Raw genomic sequence first — 8,411 nt, forward strand, 5'->3', positions numbered from 1 at the left:
AAGCTTTCTTACAAGTTTGACCTCAATACAAAAGTAGTTCCTGTGTCTTCAGAAAACGTCTCAAACCGCATCAAATACACCCTGCACTGTTGACTGAAAGCAAAAATTGTGACCAAGGCATCGACAATTATTTAAATAGTTCCTATAGCACAGGTAAATATTAACCAGAGCATTGGGGAAGCACTACCAGGTGTTACCACTGAGTCTCCAGACTTTTATTGTGTCTTTGTGATTTGTACTTTTCTACGGACCTGTTAGTCTTTTCCTACGCCTCGAAAGTAAATAGATGATGCAGCAAAAGTCATAGTTTCAAGAGAAAGGGAAGTGAGTGTAAAAACGCTTTACAGATCTGCTTTTAAGAGGTGGAAATGATTGCATTTCTTAATGCTTTTAAGTTACAGGGCTTACTCTTTCATTGCCCACTGATCATTGCCAACAGTCATTCGGTCGTGTTCACCCTCCCACTCCAGACGTTCAACCAGCATAAAGGGATGGGTCTGTATTATCCCGGCAGAGGAAGGGTAAGGAATCTGCCACCGTTTTCTCCCTCTCAGTGTCCACTCCAGAGCCTTTTCCTCTTCCTCACCAACTCTGGACCCCAGGAACCTGAGCACTGTGATGCACAAAATGACCTGCTGTGCAGGTTTCCGAAAGTGTTGTGAACCCCCCATAGCAATCACAGTTCTGGCGTCAGATGCAGGATACCTCTCAGCAACAGGAGCTGGATTTGTCCCAGAAGACAAGGCAATAAACCTGTTTCATTAGTTTTGGTTTATGTCTTGTTTGTTTTCTTTTGTGCTCCTCAAACTAGGAATCCTGAGGGGAAAATAAAGGTATCATTGCTCTGTTTTTTCTATCAGCCCATTTTCTGGAGAAGCCCCACATAGCAGTCCTTGGAGGGATGAGGGTCAGACACAGGTTCCCCTAAGTTCATCATAAAAAAAGAAGCTTTATTTTGCAGGTGAGCACAAAGGATTTAAATGTGAGAGATTAAGGACATGCTGGACTGAACTGATTTATGAAGCCCCCTTGGCCCAAGCCCATTTTTCAGTCTTCACTGTCAGTTCACATTCTTCAATTCTGCTGTCTGTATTTGAAAAAAAATGGAAAGTGTTAGCATTTAACACACCTGTAGATGGTGACAAAAAGATGTAACTTAGAGCCTGGCTTTTGTAGGATCCACAAAAAAAAAAAAAATCTACTCTACGTTGAAAACAACTTCCTCTAGCTGCTCTCTAAACCAGCTTTTAATGAAGGTGTGATGCAATTTCTCCATTCACTTTCACTAATTATATTTAAACAGACACAACCATTCCCATTTTTATGAGTGGCTTTATACCTGCCTTTGGCATTCTGGGCTCCTTTCTGGACTAATACTCTTCTTTCTAACCCTAGGAGATCGGCTGTCTGACTAGCTTATTTCGCAATATCCACCCTGAATCTGAGAATGCTCCTAAAAATAATTGCGCTCATGAAATACAGATTTTGTAAGGATTGGGAGAAACAACTGTGTGGTATGGTTTAGATCTAAAGCACTCAACAAATAAGTAAGTTGAGAAATGTGGGTGTCTTTATGGAGGGATGCCATAGCCACAGATGAATCATGAGAAAAGTTTAAAGTGCCATATGAAATTGTAAGAAAAGAGCCATGAAGTAATAAGAGAATCATAGATAACACAGGATTTGAAGAGATAAGTCTGCAATCAGACCATGCAACTGCAGTAAACTAAGTTTCTTACAAGCGGAGTTCAGAAACAGCATTTTGTACCAAAAACTACACAGCTATAAATCTTCGCGCACAGTAGATTGTCATTAAAGAAGGCTTGAGCTGTAGCACTGTTGTGTGTGAGATGCTTAGCCCAGGCATTCAGTCAGAGATGTCTGTGCTAGGGCAGCAATAACATGGGAAGCAAGCGTGAGCATTCACACGCTGGCCCTTTGAAAAAGGACGGAGTGCAAGGACCTTTCACGCACAAGAGGCCCGCTCCCTCTTCGCCTCCCCGCTTTCCTTCACAGCACTCTTGGATTTGGGGCAGGTAGGGATCTGTGCCAGCAATGCCCCGGAGTGACTTCCAGGGTGGCACACAGTCCCAGGCTGTCGGAGGACCCCGGGCCTGTCTGGGGCATAGCATGAGATGCTCCACAGCATCTCTGGACCCTTCCCCAGCCTCCATCCTCGGGAGGGGTAAGACCAGCACAGCTGACTTTCGTGTTCAGTCTAGGAAATTTAAACAGCTGTAGATAGATATGATTTAGATCTGAAACCTGTTTTCTTTACAATTTTATACTTATGGCTGTGGATGTTGAAGAAATTTGCCAGAACTTCTGGGATTCTTTTTTACCTTTTTTTTTTAAATATACCTATTGAACATTAACCAGAAGCAAGTTCTGGTAAGATCCCAGTTCTTCCTAAGCCTTGAATAATCTACCTGCATTTTATATGTTTACTAATCTCTTTGCAAAAATCCTAGGACCTGACAGATGCTCCTTTTCAAGATGGCAAATAGAAAATAATGTCAAAATTAAATACATTTCCTAGCAGGTTTCCAACATGCTAAATACTTCTTCTGAATAGAAACTCAGTATCTGAATTTACTACAACTCCTACATGTTTCATATCTATATTTAATGGTACCCAAAGTAAAAATACGTCATCTAAGACTAAAAGCAAACAAGCAGTTTCCATTAAGTGACAGATTTTCAGGTTAAATCTTCTGTAGACAATTTCTTATTTCCTGGCTACACAGTGCTTTTTTATACGTCTTGGGGAAGGGGAAAGCCACAATTATGGCACAGATTACGTTTGCAGTTGTACCTACAAGTATGAAGGTCATTCAGATAATTGCAGAAGCTTATGAATGACAGCAATGGCATGAGAAATTTTGCCACTATTTGGCTGCATGTGAAATTGCTCACATTACCCCTCCACTAACCGTTTAGGTGATCGGCTACGCCCTACCAATAACAAAGCCTGTGCCACAAACCGCTCAAAAGCTTTTCCCAGTGAAGAAGCTGTAAAACCCCATTCACTTACTGCTCCTCTTTACAGACCAGAAGAGGAGGATTATCAGTGCAGAGCCTGGGTGCAGCGGGGTGGGGGCCTCTGACGCAGCACACACAGCTCCCCACGACAGGGGAGCTACGACACCGCGCGGACTTTGCCCGCTGTGTCACACAAGAAACCGGAGAGGGAGAGGCATATTTTGGCAGAAAAAAATGCCACTACACCGGTAGTGAACCTGGAGTAAAGCATCTCCCCTTTAACACTTCCCAAGCTGCTACAGCGGGTTTTATAATGCTTGTATCTCTTCCTTCTCCTCTGAGCCTTTTGTCACTTTGAGTCTTTTTCTTCTTTTTTTACAACCTCCATTTCCCCTTGTGAGGTGTCTCTCCATGGTCAGGCTGTGACCAAAGCCCCATATCAGATGATTCACTGCATAGCCAGTCATGTTCAGGTCTGGACTTGAAAAACTGGTTTGTCCTGGGTAGTAGCGAGCTCTTTGAACAGTGGGATGTGGATAGTGGATAATGAAAGTTTATTTGCCTTTGGAATTTTTGCTCAGTACGGTGATAAATGCACAACAGAGAAGACAGGTAAGAACTGTATTCAACATGGAGCTTGCAACCTCAAAGAGACCAGTAGATCTCTGGATCTGCTGAATCAGTCAGGATGGCCTATATAGGCTGTGCAGAGACAGATCTCAGGCTGTCACAGCATTCGTCCTTCAGCCAAAGGGATACTTCACCTCTTGCAACCTCACCTGTTGCCCTGAGGTCTCTACTCAACACAAATTTCTGCATTTCCTGATAAAACTCCTGGCTAAACAGTAGTGCAAAGTATAAGAGCTTTTTCATGCCTTCACAGTAAGTTGCTCACCCATGATGCCAGGTGAAACAAATGCTGTGTGCCATCAGCCTTGACAGCATTTTGACACTCATCTAAATAGGGAATGCTGACTAAAGAAGACATGTTTGCAGTCCAAACAGTAGGACAAGCACCTTCAAACCAGTGGGAAATGGGAGCATCTGTTTTTGTCCTTGAAGGTATTTGCAACACTGGGTCTGACTGAGATTGCAGTCAGTCTACTACACCTCACATCTTGGGTTCAACCTTAGCAAACAGATCTTACTGCGATACCATAATAGTTAGTAATACTTCAATTGTAAAACTGAAGTATACTCCCATGTCTGACCCTTAGCAAAATACTACAGTGTCCTAACAGATCTTATTTATGGAGAATTATTTTGCATTGGAATATATGTGGCGCTGACATGGCTGCTGAGTTTATACTCAGCTCCCAGAGTCAAACAATTACAAGATTCCTTGCCGTCATTTTAAAATATCCTTTCATCTAGGCCTTAAGATGAAGGGTAAGAGTGGAAAGCATGACAAAAATATACCTGAAGACTCCAAAGGCTAAATAAAAGGTAGAAGAAAGAAGACAGCAGTATTGTGTTTAATCACAAGAGTCTTACACCATTTTCATGATTTTGGGTAGCTGACTTGTGATCGGATAAACTTTTTGCAAACTTCTATGCCTCACATAACTTAGATAGCTATGATTGAGTCCAAGGCCGATCCTGGAATTGACCACATGAAAAGGAATGAGAGCATTTTCAACCAATGTTAGGCATGTAAGTGGCTGGCTGAGTCAGCTGTCTAGGGTGCCTTCACAGCTTCTGCAGAGGAATGGGGACTGCTAGGGAGTGATTTAGCTTATCCTAAAATAGGCATGAAAACAGGCATGAACTGTGCCCTTAAACTGCCTGTTTCTTTCTACTGACCAAAAAGCGAGCCCAGGAAACTGAAGTCATATGAGATGGATCCCACCCAAGAGCCTCCCCAGCGGGACAGCATCTCTGTTTCACAGCAGGGCTGCTCTTATAGTGCTCTGTCTGCTCTTGTAGTGCTCTGAAGGAAGAACATGTTTCTTTCCCTTTTAGGACTTCTTTACTCTGTTAGAGTGATCCAAAAAGTGCAAAAAAAAAAAAAAAAAGGAAATGAGGATCTGGCCTTAGTATTTAACACTGTGGGCATGGCTGCGCAGTTTTTGCCATGAGATGGCTTTGCCCTGACCCAATGCAAAGCTGGGTAGCTGCCTTAGCATGCCCAAAGCAGCAAGCCCAGTCTCTCAAAGGCACTGATTTGTTGCAGCTCAGCAGCGCACTGACCCCAGCACCACGCCAGTTCCACCTCAGTGCGAGCTAGAATCCACCCAGAAGGCAGTCCGGTGTGGTCCCTCGGTGCCAAATACTGCTACTGACCTCTCCTTTCTTTTCCTCCCTCCTGTCACACCCTGAACTGTAACAAGGATGAACAAAGCTGTGTCTCGGAGCAGGATCTGGAGCCTCTCAGTTTCCTATGGGCTATATGAATGAACTGTGTCATACTGGGAACTGATTTCTTGCCTGTTAGGGCTTTTACTTTCACTTTGAAATAAGAGGTGTCTGTAGCCATTAACAATGTAAACCCTTCTTTCATGATGACTACGTTCCTCTGCACTCCAGCCAATAAAAATGTAAACTCTTTGTATACAGCCCAACACATGAGTTGGTGAGCAACCCATCTCAGAAGAGGCAGTGGCCTGACCATCAGAACAAACCCAGATGTCCCAGCCACGTCTATACACTCAGGAGCAGGCAAATCCTGCTGTGTCCCATGCTAGTCCCAGCTCCAGGCTGGGAAATGTATAGCTGGGTTAGCCTGGTGCTCTCTCCTCTTCACGAGGCCTGGAGAAAGGCAGCGTGGATGTATAATACCCCTCATGCCAGAACAGGCACTTGGAGGGGGACTCCTGTGGCCCAGGTGAGTGTGTCGGCCATTGGGGTGTTGGTCAGCGGTGCGTCATGCCCGCCCTCTGACCACACTTTTCACGTTAGCACTGCAAATCTTCTCCCCGGGGAGGCAGTTTAAACGGGGATACGTCTCCACAAAAGGTTCCTGTTCTGACAAAAGAGTTTCATCAGAAAATCCCCAGCCAGCTCTGTGCTGAACCCCCGTCCAGGCGCTCCGTGGCCTGGCGCCAACATCACTCGTGTGTTCCTGCTTTAGCGAGGTCTAGCGTCTCGAACACTCTCGCTTCCCCTAAAGCAACAACTCTTCCACCAGAAGACAAACCTCGCGCAGCAGGTCTGCCTGTGATCCGCTCTCCCTCCCACAGGATGCAGCCTCCTCTTCCCATACGCAACCGGTTTTCTTCTAAGCCTTTCAACTGAAAACTCTCTGAAATACATACTGTTAAGCTTTCATCGGTATTCGGCTTGTATTAAAATAAAAGAAGTCCTTAAGTACGCGTAAACACACATACCTAATCCACGTATTTCTCTTTTCACCTTCCCCGCCTCCCTAGACCTTTTCATTTACTGCTAGCCTTTTTGGCTGTTTTACATCCTTTTTGCTCATTTATGTACTCCATGAACTAAGCTGTTCTTTTATGTCAGGGCTTATGTCAGGGATTTCCTATTTCCCAGCGCCTGGTCAGGATTCATTTAAACTATATGTCTCTGGGTTTAAAATATTTTGTTGGTTTCAAAGTGTATTCACCATGGATTAACATGCTAATCAGTGTCAGTAAGGGTTTCACTATCTAGCCTGTAAGTATATAATTAAGCCTAACTTCATTAAAAAAATGCTTGCTAAAGAACCCATACTGAATATGATTCTTGTAGGTTTGTATTATATAGTCAGGGCTCAATGTATGGGAGCTGTTAACTAACATAAGAGGTGGTATTTTTGACCCCTGGCATTTTCAGCATATCTTGAACTGTCTGCTGTAAAGTACAGATTGCTGTGAAGAAAAGTGCCTTAAAAATATAGAGAACAGCCTTTGTCAGTGAAGAATCAAAAGGCTTCAGATGCATCTTTAGAACATCACCTACTTTTTCAAGCAGGGGGGAGCTGATCTAGGAGTGTTTCTCCTGGAAAATGGCATGCATATTTCATATTCAGGCCTAAACACCGGGAACTTGATTCTGATTTTGTTTATGCCTATGTAAATCAAAAGAAGTTTATAAGGCAAGTCACTGTCAGTACAGATGAGAAATTATATATCTAACCTTCCTCTCTGCCCTAATTTTTCCAAAGGAAAAAGAATAAACCTGCCAGAAAGATGTGACACTTTCTTTCTGAATTTTCCCTGCTGCCCTGCAGCCATGAGTGGGAAGTGTCCCAAATGATACGAGGCCCAGACAGATATACAGTTATTTTGTGATCCCAAAATCAGATAGTTATAGGTTAGAAAATGAGAACTAGGTTATTCTGTTGTTGTTTTATAGACATCAGTTATGTAACTATAATTATATTATTCCCTATAAAGATGCTTTCTTAATGCTTTATATGAAAACTCTACATAATACGGGCAGGCAGGCAATGTGGTCACCAGTTATGTTTAGAATTAGTACACGGGAAGTACATAACATCTGTCATAAAATTTTGCTCCAAAAATGCAGATTGGATATTTATTTTGACAAGTCTATTTCTTCTATTTCAGGATAATATGACACTCAATCCCCACTTTCACTGAGGCATACCTCTGTTTGGCAAAGTAAGTAAACACATAGGAAAATTAAAAAACAAATATAAGTAAGCAAGCTTTAGCTTTCAACATTATTTATTCCTTAAGTCTCATTTGGGGTAAAACATCCGTGCTCTGAAAGTTGAATGGGAGCTTCTTTATTTTTCTATGGTTGCTGTAGACAAAGTGATGCTATCAAAATAACACTACACAGCAAGTGAGCTGCAGGCTTCACAACCCCCTGAAACTCAGAGATCCTCTGGGACTATTCTACCAGATGTGTATAGTCTTTTCACAGTCCAGAGAGGAGTTTCCATCAACCCTCATCTGCTCACTGACCTTCACAATCCCACCGACATTAAACTTTGCTGCTCTGCAGCGCTCTGTGGACACTGGGGTCTTTTCTGATTCAGATAGTTGTATTGCTTTTTCAGTTTAATCCGCTCACACACAAACCTTTCATTTCTGCCCCTGAGTGCTGTTTTTTACAAAGCTTGAATATGAAAATTCTATCATTTGCAGACCATAAACATTTGCTGAAAAAACTCGTATTTTCATTCCCACTCATCTTTGTCCCGCAAGTGCTATTCATTTATCCCCTCTATACATAAAAAGGCTCTTTTCTTTCCAAATGTTTTTTCTGTAGCTGAAAGGACAGGAAGAGAACTGAAGAGTATTACTGAAAACTTTATAGTAACTACCAAATCGCAGAGTTAGCGGCTTTACCTACTGGCAATGATCCAGATTTATAACTTGCACATGTGCAATTCACATTTGTACTAAAAACTAATTTCCTACTGAAGCCATTGAAGAAAGATGCCGTAAAGAGCCCGGTCCTCAGAAAAGCTAAGTAGCCCATGCTGAGGGACTGTCGGCCTCCCAAGACTGTAATCAGAG

Source organism: Mycteria americana, chromosome 1 (genome assembly GCF_035582795.1).
Source record: "Mycteria americana isolate JAX WOST 10 ecotype Jacksonville Zoo and Gardens chromosome 1, USCA_MyAme_1.0, whole genome shotgun sequence".
Classification (NCBI taxonomy): Eukaryota; Metazoa; Chordata; class Aves; order Ciconiiformes; family Ciconiidae; genus Mycteria; species Mycteria americana.